Source organism: Rutidosis leptorrhynchoides, chromosome 11, assembly GCF_046630445.1.
Source record: "Rutidosis leptorrhynchoides isolate AG116_Rl617_1_P2 chromosome 11, CSIRO_AGI_Rlap_v1, whole genome shotgun sequence".
In the NCBI taxonomy this organism is placed as follows: Eukaryota; Viridiplantae; Streptophyta; class Magnoliopsida; order Asterales; family Asteraceae; genus Rutidosis; species Rutidosis leptorrhynchoides.
This window is the reverse complement of record NC_092343.1, coordinates 202,751,514-202,774,479: the sequence shown is the minus strand read 5'-3', so window position 1 is coordinate 202,774,479 and position 22,966 is coordinate 202,751,514. Positions and strand designations below refer to the sequence as shown.

Sequence of the window (22,966 nt, the reverse complement as noted above, 5' to 3'; positions counted from 1 at the left end):
GATTGACATGAAATGCTCGATCGATCAGCGAATGAAAACATGGTAGTTTTAAACACATAATTAAAGTACGATTTATGACGGAATGTAATCACAAAATTAGTTAGTTAACCATCTTGTTGAGTGATGTTAATCTCGTCTAGAATAAGTTTGAAGGAAAGTTGGGTATTAGCTTAAGGGTGTGTTTGGATGAAAGTAGCTGGAGCTGGAGCTTGTAGCTGGAGCTGGAGCTTATGAGATAGAGCTAGAGCTGGAGCTTATTTTTTAAGCTGGTAGCTGGAGCTTATTATTTTTTATAAGTGTTTGGTAAACTAGCTGGAGCTTATTTTCCAGTTCATAAGCTCTACTTTTTTTTCATAAGCTACTAAAAGTAGCTTATTTTTTCAGAACTTATGATTTTCATAAGTTCTGCTTTTTTTCTCTACCAAACGAAGCTTATGACTTGAAGCTTATTAAAATCATAAGCTCAAGCTCCTATAAACTCCCATAAGCTCCAACAAGCTCGTCACCCAAACACACCCTAAACAAGATTAAGAATTCAAAATGTATGCGGGTGTGAAAAATAATTAGATTTGAGAGGAGGCAAATTTAGTCTCCGTGTTTTTGGTGTGTAGCCCTTAATGTTTTTTGTTTTGAGCACATTTGGTCCATGGCCGAGGTGTTGGTTTTTAATAGGTGATTGACTTCGGTTGACTTACGTCAAGTAGAAGTATTGATAATGATAATGATAATGATAATTAATGTTAATAATAACGATAATAAAAGGGTCACGGACCACACATTAATTTATAACAGTGTGAAAGGTGAATTCCAACAACCTATATAGTTTTTTTTTAGTCACGTTGTTTTGATCTTAATCCTTCTACCTTTAAAACAGATATCGGAACTTATGTTGTATATGTATTTGGTAAAATGGTTGGAGTTTATGTATATAAAAGACAAAATTGCTGAAATGGTCCCTGTGATTTGTACCAAAATGCTGGTTTCGTCCCTGTGCTTTTTTTTTGATGGATTTGGTCCCGGTGGTTTATAAAATTTGCTGATTTAGTCCCTCTGAACGACGGCCGTCAAAAAAGGCCGTTAAGTCCAGTCATGTGCCAGACATGTGAGGGTATTTTTGTCAGTTTCATTCGTTTATTAGCAAAATTGCTGAAATGGTCCCTGTAGTTTGTACCAAAATTGCTGAAACGGTCCCTGTGATTTCTTCGACTCTTTCTTCCTCTTCTCTAAACCTTCTTATCCACCCAAAAATGATGAACCCTAATCTATACTTTATCTTCTTCCTCAATCCTCTATATCCTTTATTGATCAAATTGCTGAAATATTCCTTGTGGTTTGTCCCAAAATTGTTGAAATACTCACCTTCATCTTTATCCCCAAATCATATGAACAAATCCTAATTTTTTTCATTTTCTTCCAACAGTTTAATTAACGTACCAAACCATTTAATTCCAAAACAAAAACAACATCCTAAATAAACACAATAATCATCGTCATCTGGGTCTTCCGGCACCCTTGGCATCATCATCTTCGCCATATAATCAGTTTGAAACAAAATTAGTTAATTTCACCTCCGAATAAACATAATCAATAAAAAAATATGCGATTTCATAAACAAGATCGCTTAGAACTGACCTGTGATTCCCAAATACATTTACCCAAACAAAATCATTTTGGAATCTGACCTGCTCGTTACCCAATTCGTTTTCTACTTCAATTCGTTTTCTGCTTCAATTAGTTTTCTGCTTCATTTCGTTACCCAATTCGTTTCTGCTTCAATTCGTTACCCAATTCAATCAGATCTGGAAATGGGATCGTCGCTAATTTCAGATAAAAATCGAAGAACGAGTTCTTCATCTTTGTTCATCGAGTGGTAGTGGTGGTTAATCGAATTCAGTATGAATTTGCAAGTTTTCTTATTGAAATTCCTTTAAGTGATGCTTCTGCTCTTGTGTTCTTCTGTTTTTTTTTCTTTTTGCAGCTATCGAAATTCAAAATAAAGTGATTAAAATCAGGGAAAAAATGATTAAAATACAGTAGCGTGAGATTAGGGAAGAAGATAAGGATTTTAGGGTTACAAAAGGAGAAACGAAAAATGAAGAAGCAGATGTGAAGAAAAATATGAATTTGGGTTATGAATTTGGGTTTGAGTTCTTTTTTTCCAGATCTATAAAAATGGATGATGACAACACAAATTTGTTGGACCTTTTTTTGATTAAAGCTGGCGATTGTTCACTCCCCTTCTGAACAAGTTTTTGGTACGTTTTTTTTATAATTTTTTTTGTATATATGGCATTAAATTTATTATTTGGTTTGAATAATATGAATATGAATAGATATTGAAGAATTTGATTGTGGGTTTGTGTTTATCGAGTGTTTAATTTTTTAAATTAGAGTGTTTATCATTGTAGAGAATTTTGGGATAAAGATGAAGTATAGATTGTGTTTGATGTGGATTTGTTTATCAATTTAGAGAATTTGGGGATGAATATGAAGAGAGGTGATGATGTTTTTTTAATGGAAAGACAAACTACAGGGACCATTTCAACAATTTTGGTACAAACCACAGGGATCATTTCAGCAATTTTGCTAATAAATGAATGAAACTGACGAAAATACCCTCACATGTCTGGCACATGACTGGACTTAACGGCCTTTTTTGACGGCAGTCGGTCAGAGGGACTAAATCAGCAACTTTTATAAACCACCAGGACCAAATCCATCAAAAAAAAGCACAGGGACGAAACCAGCATTTTGGTACAAACCACAGGGACCATTTCAGCAATTTTGTCTATATAAAATGACATAAAAGGATAAAAAAATAAATAATAAATAATGATTTATTGACTAATAATGTAATTTTACTTCGATATGTTTCCTAACTTATTTTTAAAGGCTACTTCAACTAGCTTACTTTTTCAGAACTTATTTTTTTTCATAAGCTTTGAAATACTTGTATACTAAACAAGGCTAGAAGCTGGAGCTTATTAAAAAAATAAGCGTAAGCTCTCATAAGCTCATAGAAGTTACGTCACCCAACACACCCTATATATAATTTTATATTAATCACTTTGCCAATGTGGGATTGGTAGTATTACAAATCGAATAAGGATCCATCAATTTGTTGAATGCAATATGACAAAAGAAAAACTATTACTCCTTAGGTCTCATGTTAATTGTCATAAGACAAGAATCACATATATTAAAAAAAATTGTTTAAAAAATACTCATTTAAATTACTTTTCAGTTTCACCCTTACCTTTTTTTCCCTTTAATTTTATCTATATACATTAAGAGCATAATAGAACTTAAGCCTCTTTTTCTTTTCTATTCATGAAAGTGAACAATTAATTTGAGACTTATCAGATAGAATATTGGACAATAAATTAAGGACGGGGGGAGTAATAAACACTACCACACTAAACTTGCCGTAAACAAAACAAATCTGAATAGAATCCGATAACTTACTAGACTTTAAAGTAAGGCTTAGCAGTTGTTTACTTTTTCAAAATTTTCTTATGTTTCCATTTGTCTCAGTTTGGGAAGGGATGTCTGTTTCTATATCTCCTAGAAACTGATCAATTTTCAGATTAAGTGACAAAGAAACAATAATTTTACTTATTAAATTAAGAATTGTACAGAAAGATATAATTAAGTAGAAAGTAAATAGACCCTTACTATACTAAAAAAATTTGTTAAGTTAAAAACTAATAAATTTGCATGCAAACTTGAACTTCAAATATTATAATATAAAAATTTTGAAACCTGCCGTGTTCAAAATCGGGTTCAGAATGCATTAGAAAAAGTGGTCAAACCCACCCTTTTCAAAATTGGGTTTCAAATAATAGTCCACGTTAGCTAAAACCGGCTTTGCCATGTTAGGTTTAGCATGACATGTCATAAGCAGCCTTCCCAAGTTCAATTATATTAGTTTTGAAAATTTTATGTTTGAACATACTTTTACTACAAAAGTGACGGAAATTTATACCTTGATCAAAAATTTCTACTATTAAGTCTAGAAATACCGAATAAAAACATGTAAGTTCAGTGATGTAATAAAGAATTGCAAAAGGAATTACATGAGGTATAAATATGAAGTCTTCCTCACTTAGTCACATAGCCTTGGACTAGAGCACATAGTGAAACATCTTTTCAAGCACAGACATACCCCCAAATGCTCTCTAAAACTCACGCAGAGATCGAGTTGAAGAACGTTGTGGAATGTAATCATGTTATGATTATCAAGATGTTTTAATTACATTCCTGCATGCTACTATTTCTTACCCGTGTTCATACATTCAGCATCAAATTCGTAGAATTCGTTCATCCTCATCATAAGCCTTATACACATTATGTAGATGAACTAGAAATCAAAGTTAATTGCATGAATTAGCATAAAGAGATGCCGAAGAAAGTATTATTATATGTATTCAAACGCAACCTAGAGATGCATCGAAAAGGAATTTTCGTTATTTAGTTTCTTAACACATTATGTATCTAAGCGCAACTGTATTAAGCGATGAGCTAAAGCAACCAACAAAGACTAAAAGTTGAATTACAAAACTTTGATATGAAAATGATGCTAGGCTTACAAGACCTTTGTAACCAATTCAGATTTACATTATACAATGTTCTACTAGAAATAGAGAATCTTATATCTACAAATTATAAGACAAGTTATCATTAAGAATACTATACTATGGAGAAGTACATTGCTTGTGACTAAAATCCACGTAGCCTTTGTCTTTTCAACATTGGTAACTATATATGGACAGCTTATATTGGGACCACCCTTATGTCTATCTTAATCTCGATTATCCATCGATGAATAGTCACAGGGACCGAGTGACCATATATCATTGTGTTGGACCATCATTTGCTTGAACATGTCAAAACTCTACCGCCTCGGCAATCAAATGCATAAAAAGTAACCATTTAGATATACTTGAATAAAAACTAATCTACCATTACTCTAGCAAAAGATCAAAACCAAATAAAGCTTAAAAAGAAAACGTAAAATGCACGGTTGGGTATACGTTCGACCGCAAGTCAGACCGTGGCGTCCTGCATCCTGATTTGTGAAATTAGGGATACACGGTCGACCTCACGGTCAACCGTGGGTCGACCGTAGATGGTTCTGTCTCAAATTCCATCGATTTTAGTTAGACTACTTCGGGGCATCGATAATTTATGAAACATGTTCAAACATGCTTAGAATAGTTGCTTCCTTCATACCCAAAGGAGTTTTGGTCGAACACTAATATTGGTTAATCATGCTTAATGACATCTTAATGACGATTAAACCTTGATTAAGGATAACATATAAAGTGTTATAGGAAAACATGTACATCTAAAATGTATCTAGACATACTTAGAATGGTCACGAAGTCCCAACCAAGAGTTGCTTCTTCCTTGTACATGTGCATTTTGCAAGTAAAACTTACGTAGTCTTGATTCAATGCTATGTAATCACTATGTGTTTAATTCTAAATTAATTAGTGATCTCTTGCTAGTCATTACAAGAATATTACTTGACTACTTGTAATGTGCGTAGAGGTGTATACGAAATAGTTATATTTTTGCTACGAAATACTATTAAATACGATACAATTTTACACAAGTTATTTATTTATTTATAGAGTGGATATATTTAAACCTTGCTACAACACTTATAGGCAGTGTACCTAATCGTACAGTAGTTTAGTTTTTAGTAAGTCCGGTTCGTCCACAGGGAACTCGCCAAGTTTAACGCTATATTTTTTTTAAAACTATATTTGTAAAAATATAAATATATATATAAGTAGTATTATTATTATAAAAGGGAGTTTTTACCGTTTAATGACCGGTTTGTCGATTTCAAAACTTTAGTCGCAGTTAAAACCTAATGTAAAATATAAAAATATAAAAGACTTAATTTTAAAGCGTAAAGTAAATGACAATAATTAAAGTGCGATAAATAAAATGACAATAAATAAAATTGCGATAATTAAAAGTGCAATTAAATATGAAATAAAGGAATTATGCTTATTTAAACTTCCGTAATCATGATGTTTGACGTGTTGATTTTAGTTTATTACCATGGGTTAATTGTCCTTTGTCCTGGATTATTCAATATGTCCATCTGGTTTTTGTCCATAACAGCCCATCAGTCATAAATATAAAGTGCGAGTGTCCTCGTCAAATTATCCTTATATCCGAAGTCAAATATTCCAACTAATTGGGGACTTAAACTATAATTATACCAATTTTCCTTGTATATAATTCACCCATGTTTTAATAAGTCCATTGACTATTAATTCATTCCCGTGTCCGATTAAATGAACGATTATTAGTACTTATAAATATCCCGCCCATGGTGTCCGATCGAGTGTATATGGTTATTTATAGGTACGTCCAATTGTAAGTCTTTATATTAAATTAACACACTATCATTTAATTAAACAAATATAAAGCCCATTAATAGCCCATAGTCTAATTTTCACCAGTGCCGTTCTTTTGTCTAAACCCCAATTATGGTACAAAGCCCAATTACCCAAATTTAATATTTAGCCCAACATCACGATTACTTCAATTTAAATAAGCATAATAATAACTTAACTACGAGACATTAATTTAAAACGGTTGAACATAACTTACCATGATTAATAATAGCGTAGCGTTACACGGACAGAATTTCGACTTACACACTTACAACATTCGCTAACATACCCTTATTATTATTAAATTAAAATTATAATTATAATTATAATATAAATATATATATATATATATATATATATATATATATATATATATATATATATATATATATATATATATATATATATATATATATATCTATATATATATATATTATGTGAGATAGAGAGATAGAGAAAAGATGTACCAAACTCGGTTGAAAACTTTGCAATTTATAGCACTTGGCCTGACTTTTGGCCCCATGCGATCGCATGGAAATTGTGCTTCCAGGCCATGCGATCGCATGGCCCTCTGATCCAGCTCACATAATTTTGTTTTCTTGTTTGCCGATGGTTTTAATATATAATATAATATATATATATATAATTTTAAGAATTAATTATATATTATATTATATTCATGTGCATAGTTGACTTGTAATTTTTAGTCCGTTGCGTCGAGCGTTGAGAGTTGACTCTGGTCCCGGTTCCGGATTTTTGAACGTCCTTGCGTACAATTTAATATCTTGTACTTTGCGTTTCGCGGCTTGTACTCTTGTAATTTCTAGACGTTTCTCATCAATAATTTGAACCACTTGGATTGTACTTTGTACTTTTGAGCTTTTTGGTCGTTTGCGTCTTCAATTCGTCAAATCTGTCTTTTGTCTTCACATTTTATTATTTTAACGAATATCACTTGTAAATAGAACAATTGCAACTAAAAGCTTGTCTTTCTTGAGGGATAATGCTATGAAATATATGTTCGTTTTTAGCATTATCAAATATTCCCACACTTGAGCGTTGCTTGTCCTCAAGCAATATAGTCTTAAAATAAAAATACTAGAATCACTTCTTTATTCTTCACACTTTGTACATCAGTGATTTCGATTTGGCGGTATGAACAATGATAGTAACGTTGTGGTTTACAGTCCCACATGACTATGAAAATTTAGATCCTTTAGGAAATTGGATCTTTATGAAAACAATTGATCTTTTGAAAATTCAATCTAGCTTTTACCCTAGATAAGTTTTCCGGAATAACCCTTTACCGGTATTTTCAAAATTTTTTTGTGGGTTTTGTGGGTTTCAGATTTGAAAATTTTAGCTCAAAACTTATGGTTTTGTGTCACCCACTTGCTAACCTTGTATTGGGAAAGCAACACATCCAGTTTACTTGCTCCGTATATTACCTTTCGGTAAACTACCGTCCGGTTGTAAAGGAAAGCGTTGAACAAGAAACTGTTGAGGCAATGTCCCGTGACATGCTTTTGATTATGATCTATATCGTGTCAGATGCAATTACTATCCTTTGTAGGAGCAATAGTAAAGATCACCCTATAGTTTTTCGGTCTGGCACAAGGTCCTGTCTTCGACCATGCTAAGCAACCACCGTTCTTACGGTTGACACCCGATTTGGTTCAGGTGACCTAATGAATTCCGGTGAATTCTTAGGATTTTACGTTCAATGGTAATGAACGCATTGAAAATAGGTTTTCAGAAAACAAATCGGTTTTAATTTGATCAAAATATTTTCTCGTTCAAGCTCGAGTTTAGATATCATTGAATTCCTTGTGTTTGTAATTCTCAATCTTTAAAGTCAATCTCAAGGATTGAGTAATATCAGTCTTAAAAGCTGATTTTTGATCTTTAAGGAGATTATCCTTTCTGGGGGTCTGATTCATTAGTCTTATCAAGCTAATTTGCACGACGCCCTCCCCATTTTACGAGACAAATTCTCTCATGGTTAGGATAAGTCTGACCACTTGGCGACCCTGTTTGATGCTGAGGTCCGTGGATTTCCAGCTGATTTTCGAGAAAACTTTTTAAGGTTTTTCGTAGACTCTACAACTGGTCTGGATGACAACTTCCTGACCTAAATCAAGAAGCGCATTTCTTTCTCGAAAGACTTTACTTCCTTTTAATGATGGAATTTATTCATCGTGTAGATCCATCTTTTCTTTTAAATGAATTACAATAAACGGGTAAAACAGTTAATTTAGTCCAAAACCGAAGCACCTGCAATAACTTTACAGAAACATGTGATAGATGGTTTTATTGAATAACTTGGTACATTCTCCCCACACTTAGTTTTTTTCTTTGCCTTTTTATTCTCCTCTATTCCATTTTAAATGAATTCTGACGTTTTAAGTTGTTTCTCCATTTATGTTCTCTCCGAGGTAACAATAATTTCGGTATTATCACCTAGTTTTATCGTTCATAAATATGTATAAACATGATTTTGAATTCATTTTATTGAAAATTTTTCAAATTTTCACAAAATTTGGCAAATAAACTAAGTGTAAACCCGAGAGAATTTATAACCCTTCCCCACACTTGAGATTATGCAATGCCCTCATTTGCATGAAATCAGACTATAATTATAAATTCATGAGGGTGATTAGTGTAGAAAAGTGTTTAAAATTACCGAGTTTGCAAACATATTATTTTAAATCACATTTGATATTTTGCGCCTTGTCATCAAAATTAGTAGCTTTTGCTGAACTTAATCTTTAAAAGTGCGATGTTTTACCTTGTTTTGTACATAACATAAAATACAAACATATATATATATATATATATATATATATATATATATATATATATATATATATATATATATATATATATATATATATATATATATATATATATATATATATTTTTTTTTTTTCTTTATAAAACAATTTAAATGAATAATTTTTTTAAAATTTTGTTTTCTTTTACTTTAGGTAGTTTCGGTATGTTTACCTAGTCCGTCCCTCGACAAAGTTTAAAATTTGTCATTTTTAAAGCGATTGTTTTAAAAGCAAAGATTTTTGGGTTTTTTTAATTTTTTTGGTATACTTTAGATCAATAAAATTAAAAATAATGATAACAAAATTTTTCGCCCCGCCCTCGGGTAAAGCAATTTCGGTTCCATGACCTAGTCTTCAACTTACGATGAATTTTAGAAATCATTTTTTTAAACTTAATGAAATAAAGTAAATTTTGTTTTTAAATTCACACAAAACTTAAATTTAAAAAATGCGTACAAAACCTACAAAACAAAAATTCAGAATGGGGGGAGAAAACTAGTTCTTTAGTGTCTGCTAGTGGAAAAGACCAATCAGATTCCATTCTCGGAACTACACGAGAACAGAACAACTAACTCTAGACATTAATTTTTTTCTTAAAACATTTGAATCTCCCCATACTTAGGTAACAGTGGTGTCGAAATTGTGGTTAACTTCATTGTCAATTTCTCTTGGACCATAATCAACTTGCATATCTGTGACTTTTGCTTTAAGCCATTGGTCGGATTGCTGTGTTACATCCACAAATTCAACTAGTTTCGCCTTTTCTTTAGGCGATAGATTGGATACTAACCGGTTACATAACTTATAGTTCCCCTTGGTTCTAGCATCGCGAATCCGTTTAATAAGTTTCTTCATTGAACTATTAATAACGGGGTCATTTAATTTCGTATCAACAATAGGGTTCTTTGTTATCAGGTCATAATCAGGTGTTACTTCATTTTCCCCACACTTAGGCGTTTTATTATTGTTAAGCACTACCGTTGGAGTTGGTAAAACAACATGGTTCTTACCAATCGTTTTTGTTGGTTCAACGGTTTTGGTTGGTGGAGATTTAGACTACCGAATCACAAAGGTGACCGATTTGTCACCATCACTAAGTGTCATTCTGCCCTCTCTTACATCAAATAATGCCTGGGTGGACGCTAAGAATGGTCGACCTAAAATTAGAGGAATGTTTGAGTCCTCTTCTATGTCAATGACAATAAATTCGACTAAAAAGGTTAAATTACCCACTTGAACGGGTAGGTTGTCAGTAATTCCAACTGGGTGCCTAATGGTTTGATCAAAGAGTCAGAAACTCGTCTCTGTTGGACTTAACTCACCTACTCCTAATCTCTTATATAATGAAAGAGGTAAAACACTCACACTCACACCTAAATCTGCTAGTGCATCATACATGACACAATCAATAAGTAGACAAGGAACAATAAATTCACCCGGATCACCCAATCTGGGTGGAACTTTTGATGGAACTGTCTTCACCGGGTTTATTTTTACGGTTTTTGTTTCTTGTACTTTCTAATTCTTCTTCTTCTTTCCAGAGGTATCACAAACTTTATTACCTATTACTTTCTCATACTCAACTCCTTTTCTTAGAAACGGGATGGGTGGTTTGTATGGTGCCACCACTGGCTTTACATACTCGGGTGGTGGTGGTGTTGTAACTTCTTCATTGTTACTCACGTCTAAAACCTTCCCATCTTCTGATGCTGGTTTTTCAGAATTTGTTGAGACCATATTAACATTCTCATTTCGAGGATTTACTTCAGTATTACTTGGTAGCTTTCCTTGTTCCCTCTCACTCATCATGCTAGCAAGAGTACCTACATGTTTTTCTAGATTCAAAATGGAAGCTTGTTGAGTTCTTAGTGACTGATCAAACCTCTCATTTGTTTGGGTTTGAGATGTAATAAATTGTGTTTGAGATTCCATTAGCTTTGCCATCATTTCTTCCAGATTTGACTTTTTCTCTTCGGTTTGTTGTGGTGGTTTATACAAGATAGGTTTTTGTTAATTGAAAGTGTTGTTTTGAGTTGGTTGGTTATTCGAACCTTGTTGATTATACGAGTTATTGTTGGGTCCATTCGGATTGTAAGGAATGTTTTGATTTCGATTGAAGTTTGGCCTTGGCGGTTGATAATTATTTTGATAATTATTTCCCGGCCTTTGGTTCATATAGGAAACATTTTCACATTGTTCCATCGTTTGCTCAATGTGACAATCTTTTGTTAAGTGTGGTCTAATGCATTGCTCACAACTGATTCGTATTGCGTGAATATCTTTATTCATCTTTTCCATTCGTCTCTCGAAAGCATCTATTTTTGCAGAAACGGAATCAAAGTCATGGCTAGAATCGGCTCTAGCCACTTTAGATGAATGAAAGATATCTTTTTCTTGGTGCCACTCATGTGAATGGGAGGCAGTGTTATCAATAATTTTGTAAGTTTCAGTTGCGGTTTTCTTCATAATGGAACCACTAGCTGTTATGTCGATGTCTTTTCGTGTAGCAATGTCGCATCCTTGGTATAATATTTGTACTATTTGATAAGTGTCTAAACCATGTTGCGGACATCCTCTCAACAACTTTTCAAATCTTGTCCATGCCTCATATAATGTTTCATTTGGCTTTTGCGTGAACGTAACAATTTCTCCTTGAAGTCTCACGGCTTTAGATGCCGGAAAGAATCTTTTAAGAAAATTTTCAACTAAAACATCCCATGTATCAATCTCCCCTTCAGGTAACGATTCTAACCAATCTTTGGCTTCTCCCTTTAAATTCCAGGGAAATAACATGTGATAGATTTGTTCATCCTCCACTTCTCTTATTTTAAATAGAGTACAGATCCTATTAAAGGTACGAAGATGTTCGTTTGGATCTTCCTTCGGTGCACCACTAAATTGGCATTGATTAGTTACCATATATAGGATTTATCCTTTGACTTCATAATCTGGCGCATTAATGTCAGGTCGAGTAATTGCGTGACCTTGGCCAGTGCGTTTAGCTCGCATTCGGTCTTCCATACTTAGAGGTTCCAGATTTTCCATTATTGAATTTGTTGAATCTAAATCACTAGAGGATTCTGATTTAATGGGTTGTTCCTCGACAATCTCTGTTTGAATGATTGGTGGTTCCGGAGGAAAGATTAATGGTTCAGGATCTCTAAATTGTCCCTGAATATCCTCCGGATTCTCAATTGTGAGGTTGGGTTCAAAAAATGGATTATCGGAAATTTGAATTGGAGTACTTGGTCGACTAGATGACGATTCTAAAGAAAAATCAACGGCGATAATATTGGCTAGATGTCTTGATCGAGTTACAGGTGGTGAACGTATAAAAGGTGGTGAACGTTTTGCTCGGTGCATTCACTGAATATCCTATTAGTTATAAAAATAAAAATTATATAAGTTATCAAATTAATAGACTTTTCAGATTTTGCCCACGTTTCGAATAGCCAATAGATGCAGCAGGTAGCTAGGACCCTTTAAATCGGAAGCCCACAACTCGCCACTAACAAATCCAACTATTACTACGAACCAGAAAATTTTGGATGTCTATCAATTTAACCGCTTAAAATAATTTTTCGTTGAAATTTAAAGAAATTTTAGAGAAGAAATAGAAAATTCTAGAGCGTCGAGAAATAAGAAAGAAAAAGAGTGCGTCGAAAAAGGTCGAAAAATAAAAGGTCAAAAAATAATAAAAAGAACATAGCGCGTCGAAACTTAAAAGGAACTAAAATTTATAAACAGCGTCGCAAAATTCTAAAGCACCTAAATCTTAGTCTAAAGAAAAAGCACTTAAGAGATTTTACGGCAAGGCCTAAAAATCTAGAAATAAAAATAACTACGGCAAAAACTATAGCTTAAACTAATTACGAACGATAAATAAAAATATTACGCTAAAACAAATAAAAAGTTATAAAATATAAAAATAAACTTACAGTTGTAAAAAGTACAATTTTTATAAAAATATTATTTTTATATTAATATTTTATAAAAGTATCAATTTTATATTTAATAAAACTAATTAAAACTTAAATTACAAATTAAAACTAAAAACTAAATTAATTAATTAAATAAATAACCCTAGTTAGGGTTTATAATAATAATAATAATAATTAATATTCCGTAATTAATGGTGAAATAGGTCAAACTGTGGCGTGTCAGATCAGGCCATGCGATCGCATGGTCTTTGCGTTATAAATCCATGCGGTCGCATGGAGTAGGGTTTCGAGCCAGATGTTGGGCTGCTACAGTCCTCGGCCCGATTACTTATATATATATTTTTTTTTTCTTTTTCTGTTTTATAAATATATAAAGTATTTAAATAAAATAAATAAAAACTTATATTTTTACAAAAAAAACTACCTATTAGTTTTTGTAACTAAAAGAAAATACAAACTTTTTAAATTTTTTATATTTTGAAAAACTCTTAAAAATATATATATTTTGTTTTTTTCTTTTTATATTTTTGTATTTTTAATATTTAAAACGTATTTTTACAAAAAGAAATTAAAACTTAGTAAAAATCTTTTTATATATATATATATATAGCGTTTCGCTTCCGGCGTTTAAGCAGTCCCCAGCATCGGCGCTAAAAATACTTGATGTTAAAGCGAAGGGGTACAAAATAGTTGTAATTTTACTACGAAATACTATTAAATACGATACAATTTTACACAAGTTATTTATTTATTTATAGAGTGGATATACCTAAACCTTGCTACAACACTTATAGGCAGTGTACCTAATTGTACAGTAGTGTAGTTTTTAGTAAGTCCAGTTCGTCCATAAGGAACTCGCCAAGTTTAACGCTATATTTTTTTTAAAACTATATTTGTAAAAATATAAATATATATATAAGTAGTATTATTATTATAAAAGGGGGTTTTTACCGTTTAATGACCGGTTTGTCGATTTCAAAACTTTAGTCGCAGTTAAAACCTAATGTAAAATATAAAAATATAAAACACTTAATTTTAAAGCGTAAAGTAAATGACAATAATTAAAGTGCGATAAAAGTGCGATAAATAAAATGACAATAAATAAAATTGCGATAATTAAAAGTGCAATTAAATATGAAATAAAGGAATTATGCTTATTTAAACTTCCGTAATCATGATATTTGACGTGTTGATTTTAGTTTATTATCATGGGTTAATTGTCCTTTGTCCTGAATTATTCAATATGTCCATCTGGTTTTTGTCCATAACAGTCCATCAGTCATAAATATAAAGTGCGAGTGTCCTCGTAAAATTATCCTTATATCCAAAGTTAAATATTCCAACTAATTGGGGACTTAAACTATCATTACACCAATTTTCCTTGTATATAATTCACCCATGTTTTAATAAGTCCATTGACTATTAATTCATTCCCGTGTCCGGTTAAATGAACGATTATTAGTACTTATAAATATCCCGCCTATCGTGTCCGATCGAGTGTATATGGTTATTTATAGGTACGTCCAATTGTAAATCTTTATATTAAATAAATAAACTATCATTTAATTAAACAAATATAAAGCCCATTAATAGCCCATAGTCTAATTTTCACAAGTGTCGTTCTTTTGTCTAAATCCCAATTATGGTACAAAGCCCAATTACCGAATTTTAATATTTAGCCCAACATCACGATTACTTCAATTTAAATAAGCATAATAATAATTTAGCTACGAGACATTAATTTAAAAAGGTTGAACATAACTTACAATGATTAATAATAGTGTAGCGGACAGAATTTCGACTTACACACTTACAACATTCGCTAACATACCCTTATTATTATTAAATTAAAATTAAAATTAAAATTATAATATATATATATATATATATATATATATATATTACGTGAGATAGAGAGATAGAGAAAAGATGTACCAAACTCGGCTGAAAACTTTGCAATTTATAGCACTTGGCCTGACTTTTGGCCCCATGCGATCGCATGGCGGCTCACATAATTTTGTTTTCTTGTTTGCCGACGGTTTTAATATATAATATAATATATATATAATTTTAAGAATTAATTATATATTATATTATATTCATGTGCATAGTTGACTTGTAATTTTTAGTCCGTTGCGTCGAGCGTTGAGAGTTGACTCTGGTCCCGGTTCCGAATTTTCGAACGTCCTTGCGTACAATTTAATATCTTGTACTTTGTATTTCGCGGCTTGTACTCTTGTAATTTCTAGACGTTTCTCATCAATAATTTGAACCACTTGGATTGTACTTTGTACTTTTGAGCTTTTTGGTCGTTTGCGTCTTCAATTCGTCGAATCTGTCTTTTGTCTTCACCTTTTATTATTTAAACGAATATCACTTGTAAATAGAACAATTGCAACTAAAAGCTTGTCTTTCTTGAAGGATAATGCTATGAAATATATGTTCGTTTTTAGCATTATCAACTTGCTACTAATACGTGTGTATTATTTGACTATGTGCTAAGTGCTAAATGCTAAATGCTAAATATGTGTATGTATGAACCATGTCTTGCTATGTGTTACAAGTTGAATTTCACCAACTTGTATTTGGAAAACTTCAATATATGTTTGTGCTACTTGGATAATGCTTAAAATGTCATAATCTAGTAATCTTAAAAGACAATGAATAATTAACACACATAGGTTTGCTTAAGTCTAAAATTAAGTTTATGAATAAGTTTAAATTTGATTTAACTTGATGTCTTGCAACATGCTTAATTGTTATTTCTGGCTTAAATTGTCAAGACATCACTAACACAATTAATTAATTACAAACAAGTTCAAATTTGAATACTAGCATGCTTTGTGATTAAAGTGTGTTTGTGTCATCAATGACATGTTGACCAACCAATAGAGATTTAGCAAATGTGTTAATTACAAATAAAGGATTATGAAAAAACTGAGATTGCCTCAAATGATTATCATGACTTATATCCAAGAATGTTAGACTTTTCACTTTGAGCATGACAAGTCACTATCAAGGTAATACATCCAAGGTAAATGGACATTTAATGCATATAGTACTTGTATAGGATGTTGGGTATCTTTTGCAGGTGTTAAATGAAGTAAAGTGTCCAAAGAGTGATGTTCAAAACTGATTCAAACGGCTATACAACGGATAGGTATTTTGAACTGGACCGCATGCGGTCGACCATGGTCCGAACTGCAGAGACGGCTGACTTGTTTATCTCTCCATATAAATAGCAAGGCTTGAAGAACTTTGAAGACTTGGACCTCTTGCATGCTACAACTCAAAATCATCAGAGAATCACAAGAACATAACATTCATACATATGTTTGTGATTAGCAAGAGAAGTTCTATAATCTCATATATTATAAAAGGGTGTTTATAAACTTACTTTCAAATTCTTATCTTTGTAAGTTTGCATAGTATTGTAATAATCCTTAGAATTGTCTTAGGATTGTCATCACTAGAAAAAGGTGAGTCTTTGTACTTTGTAATTAGAAGCATATGCTAGCTTAGCTATCATCTTCCTTAAAGGGAATTAGGGAGTTGATTAATCTCGTTGGAGATTAATACTTGTCCAAGGTGAAGAAAAGTTGATCTAAGTTGGAGGTAATCTTTCAAAGGAATAGAAGGATTAGGTTTGTTGTCTAAGTAGAAGTACAAGGCTTGTAAATCGGATCTCCACTGGATATGGAGAAAGGTGCTTAGTGAAGTAAAAATCCCGATTAGTGAATCCGGGAGTGGATTGAGGTGGATTATTTAACATCCACCCGAACCACTAAAAATCCTTGTGTTTATGTTCTTTACTTTACATTTCGAATTATTACAAACATAAACACACCACACAATTGTTTGAGTTGATAGAAGTGATCAAGGATTGTTTAAATCGTGTTGATAATCGAAAAAGATTTACAAATCGTATTAAGTAACTATTCACCCCCCTCTAGTTACTTACAATTGGTATTAGAGCGATTGCTCGTATATTTGCTCTAGAAACCCGAGTCAAACGTTCTTGGGATCAACTCAAACAATGGCATACCTTGAAAGATTAGTTAATGAATCACTAATCTTTGATAGAGAGGATGTCTATGTGTGGAAGATAAGATTCGAGATCTATGTTAAATCAAAGAATTATGATATGTGGAGAATCATCAAGGGAGGAAATCTTGTTTCTCAAGAATCTTCAAACATGGTGAAATCAACATTCTAAAATGATGAAGTAGTGAACAAAATGCTAAAGCAATTTGATGCTCTATTACTACTTCATAGAGTTCTTCCTAGTGAAGAAAGAGTTAGAATGCTTTCATGTGAAAGTGCAAAGGAATGTTTGGATACACTATGTCCTCAAGTTAAAGAAGCCTCTAGTTTCTCAATGAAGAACGGGTTTAGGAAAAGCTAACAAGACTTGAATATCTTGGTGGGAATTAGTTGGTTGATCAAGATGGAGATGAAGATGAAGACTTTTGTGTCATTGGTTCAAAATACTCTCTAAGTCATGATGCTCGTAGTAAAGATGAGGTTGAATCGTGCTATCAAGAAGAAGAAGGCAAAAGCTCAAGCATTCAAAGCGATGAGGTACATATATTCTATCCTTCTAATTTTGAAGATTTGCTAGATGAGTACAAACCGGTAAAATTTGTGTATACTAGAAGTTGTGACAAAGTAAAATTATTGGAAAAAGAATTACAAAAGGTAAATCAACTCAACAAAATTTGAAGTGATGAAAACAATTATTTGAAAAGATCTTTGAATGACAAAAACTGTTTTAAAGATAAAATTGTTTTGAAACCCAGTCACAATTCTAGTAAACACACACAAAGTACTCTAAGTCCAAGGTCAATCATTAAAAAAGTTGAAAACCTAGGAAGGGTAAACAAATCTAGCAAATATATAGGAGGGATAAGTCAAAGGTTGGGTAATCTTAGGATAAATGAGAATCAATGATCAAACATTAAGAAAAGAGGATTGTGCATTTAAAACTTAATGTGTTTTAAGTCAATGTGTCACGATTTCAAAATTGCATATCCTCTAAATGATTAAAAGGATTTCTCAATAAGATTATGCTTAACTTAGGAATGAATGCTTGTTTCAAATGATTGCATGTTAGTTGTAGGACAATGTGCCTTTATGTGTATAATATATGTGTGAATATATATATATATATATATATATATATATATATATATATATAACATGCTTACATATGTGTCATTGATGATGAAACATCGGTTGGATGTGATCATATAATGTTAAGAAAAGAAAGCTTGTCCTCAAGTATTCTATAGAAACGACAAAATCGCCAAAACGCACTCGACGTGAAGAATCGGACGAAAAATTCCAAGTTGCACGGGTCGAGCCACAGCCGACAGCAGAAAACCTCCACGGCTTACCCCACGGTCGATCGCAGATCGACCGCACGTGTTCTGACAGGCTTTTTAATCTAATTCTTGACCTCATTCCTCAATCTATTCAAAATCGTTTTTCTTTCCCTCTCCTTCATGGCTCAAGATCTCCAACAGCACACCAACGAATTTACTCCTTCTCATCCCTAATCTTCAATCTCGGTAAGATTAATCTATGAATTTCCTTCATTCAATTGTGTTGGTATGATGAATTCTTCAAATATTGTTTGAAGAAACCTTAATTAAACAATTATACTCAAATTGATGCTAATAATCAAATTATGCTCATGAAATCTTCTAAAACCTTTGAAATCATGACTAACAATGCATCAATTTAAGATTGTGAATTCTAGGGTTAATCATAAGGCTAGATTATGTTATGATGAATTCATTGTTCACTTGATTCAAGCACATTGTCAAAAATGAAGAGTAATAATGTAGAAATTGATAACATCTAAACACTTGTGTATTGATGAAAATCAAATTTGCAAAACACGAATCCATGTGAACATTATGAAAACCACTAATAATCTAAAGTGCAAATGCATTGTCAACAAAAGAGGGTGAGAATGTGAAGAACGTTAACATCAAAACACTAGGTATTGATGATAACCAAGTTTGCAAATCATTGTCTTGTATGAACATTGTGAAAATATATATTCATACATTTGCAAACACATTTTAGTCAAAAGAGGATGAAAATGTGAAGAAAGTTAACACTAGAGCACACTTGTACTTATTTTAGCAAAGTTTGCAAAACATTGATTACATAATTGAGTCATATGTACGTTCACTTTGATTTAAATTAAAATGTTGTTGTACAAAAAATGGCAAGGACCAAAGATGCAGAATCAAGAGGAAATAAAGCGTATGATCCTCCAAAAGCCCTAAATGCCGAAATCAAATATAACATACAATTCCTTAGCGACAGGAAGATTGCTGAGGGGAGAAGAGTTGCTTATGCTCAACTACCTGAGCTTATGATCGCTTTCTCTGCACTCTTGTGGGAGTCTTTTCTTACTCTGGAAGGACCAATCTATCCAACCCTCATCCGAGAATTCTACACCAATTTTACCTTTGAGAATGGGGTAATATCCTTTAATCTCCTCAACAAAAACTACTCCCTCTCTCTAGGACTTCAGTGAAATAATGAAAGTTCCATTAGTAGGCGAAGAATTATACAGCCGTTACCACGACATAAGCAATCTTCCAAACTTTCTCTCAAATGCAGAAGAAGTAATTGATATGTTGTGTAAAGATGAAGCCCCACTGGAGGAAATTTGTAACACCGTACTTTTTACATACATTTTTTAAAGGACACTCACAGTGGAAGACTAATTAATTTACATATCATATATTATTTACACAAACATATGATTACACAAAACACGAGTGTTACGTTATTACTACAAGCCATTTAACCATATAGTTTATTACAAAACACATCAGAGTGACACTGTGTCAAACATCTGCAGCTGCCCGGCAAAACCCACCAAAAGCTGCTAATACACACCTGTAGGGCAAAACACTGTGGGGGAATTAGCATAACGCTAAGTGAATGGAAATATCTAGGTGGACATCACTACAAGCATCAAGAACAACTTATAGGCACTGGTCACTAATCACTTTAAAGCCATACATAAGAGGACCGACAACCCATAGCTGATCAAGCTGGAATATACCGAAAGTCTACACTACTGAATCACTGGTATACTCTTCCAGACGTGGCGCACTCTTCATTCACACTATACCAATAATCAGTAATACTTGGACCCAATACTATTACCCTAAATACACAAGGTAAATAGCATTGACCTCTTACATCGCACAAAACACATCGACGTTCACTGGTTCGCACATAATCACATATAGTCACAATATTGGTCGCAGACTCATTACACAGTTTAATTATAAGTATGACACGGATCACTATACTTGTAAATGTATGATCACATCCATAAAGATAATCCCACTCACCTGGAAGCACAAGTACTCAGTTGTCTTATATCACTGAGTCTTCTCCGTTCCTTTATTACCTGAGAATATCATATCTCAAGTTAGCACATATCCAATTAATAATATCATCAATTATACTCTAAATAACATCATATAGCCTAATATATCAATATATGACAAGTTTACATGGTTTCCCATTCAATTGCAACTATCACACGCGTGCAAAACGAGGCATACACGCTATCCGGTCATTTTGACCCAAATTAAGATTTGATTCAGTGTTCTAAACTTCACCATTAGAAACTACACCTCATTACGTTTCCAAAGGTAGTTTATTCATCAACAAGGGAGTTACAGTTTGAAAGTTACGACCAAAACAAGTTTTCCAAAAAACTGACAGACTGCAACTGCCCGGTTGCACCTGCAACCGCCCGGTTGCACCCAAAATGACCGAATACACCCCATAACCGTACGGATGCATCCTTCAACCGTACGGGAGCTTTTCATCAGCATCAGGTCGCTGTTTTCGCCATTTTGAGCTCCAAATCTCGTTTTTCACTGTTTTGACTCTAAAAATCACTTAGATAACACCCTTAACTCATATACAAATGTTTTTTAACATCAATTTGGCATAAATAATACTTCAAATACAAGATTTGATTCAAAAACTCACTTTGACACAAAAACTCATAAAACCTAAAAATTAGATCTATTTAACACTTGAAATCACTTGTTAAATATCTTATGATGTTACTGAAATCACAAGACATGAATTCCAGTTGAAAAACGAGATCAAGAACACAAGATTTAGGTTAGGATTTGTGAGAGTTGGTGTGTTTATGCTCGGTGTATGAATTTTCCAAAAAATGGAAATAATGAAGTAGAAGGTCTTTTAAGCCACAAGGGTTTCCTTCACATGAGGGAAGCCTACTCCATGTAACACACGGGTATTTACCAGTTATCTGAAATACGAAATCCTTAATAACTTATTCATTTTAAGTCCAATTTATAAAAGGAAATATGTTCTGTGACCCTTGTCACAAAACACACATTATCCCATACACAATAATTATAAAACACATAATTATTAAAATCACTATTTAGCACAGAAGGGTAAATAAGTCATCACCACTAGGCCCGAAGCTAGGCTGTTACAATTCTACCCCCCTTACGAAGATTCGGTCCTCAGAATCTGGTCACGGTCAAACAAATGAGGGTATCTAGAGGTCATCAACTCCTCAGTCTCTCATGTCAGATTGGTGCCTAAACTATGCTTCCATTCCACAAGCACCATTGGAATCTTCTTCTTCCGTAACTTAGTCACTTTTCTGTCGACGATCCTCACTAGTTCTTCTACCAATTTCTTACTTGAATCTACTTTCAGATCTTGGAGCGGAAGAATCTGACTTTCATCGTCCACTTTACACTTACGAATATAGCAGATGTTGAATGTGTCATTAATACCAGCTAACTCTGGAGGAAGATCTAACACTACGGCCTGATCATTTAGCACTTGACGGATTCTAAAAGGACCTATGTACCATGGAGCTAGTTTTCCTCGTTTACCAAACTGAATTACACCCTTCCATGGTGACACTTTTAAATACACATGTTCACCTACAGTAAATGTCATTGGTCATTGAAAAGGATCTGCATACATCTTTTGTCAATCTCTAGCAGCTTTCAGCTTTTCACGTGCGATAGCCATTTTTTCTGCAGTCTGTTGCACAATTTCTGGACCCGCAAACTGTTTCTCACCTGCCTCTAACCAACACGATGGAGTTCAACACTTTCTACCATACAACATTTCATAAGACGGCATGCCTATACTTGAATGATAGGAGTTGTTGGATGCAAATTCGATCAATGGCAGATGATAATCCCACGATCCACCATATTCTAACACACAAGCCCTTAACATATCCTCTAAAGTCTGAATAGTTCTTTCACTTTGACCATCAGTCTGAGGATGATAGACTGTACTAAGGTTGACACGAGTACCCAAATTCTCTTGTAGACTATTCCAGAAACTAGACACAAATTGAGAATCTCTATCTATCCCATGCCGCGATACTATTTCATTTAGGTACAACTGAGCTAATTTGGTCAATGAAGCTGTTTCAATGGTAGCTAGAAAATGCGCACTTTTGGTTAAACGGTCCTCAATTACCCAAATCATATCATTTCCTTTTTGGGTTCTGAGTAGTTTTGTCACAAAATCCATGGTGATATGTGTAGTGACCTGAACTTTTCCATGTTTATATATATTAAATTAAATTGTTATTTACATGATTAAGTGTTTCCAACATGTTAAGCAATCAAACTTGTTAAGACTTGATTAATTTAAATAGGTTTCATATAGACAATTGACCACCCAAGTTGACCGGTGATTCACGAACGTTAAAACTTGT

General features: G+C 33.0%; 1 non-coding gene across 1 annotated transcript; it reads left to right on the top strand.

The window, feature by feature from the left end:
* Nucleotides 1-11,804: 11,804 nt before the first annotated feature.
* LOC139879002 (small nucleolar RNA R71) lies at nucleotides 11,805-11,911 on the top strand. Its single transcript, XR_011769859.1, has one exon. It is a non-coding gene; the product is annotated as a small nucleolar RNA R71 (small nucleolar RNA).
* The last annotated feature ends 11,055 nt before the right edge of the window (nucleotides 11,912-22,966 follow it).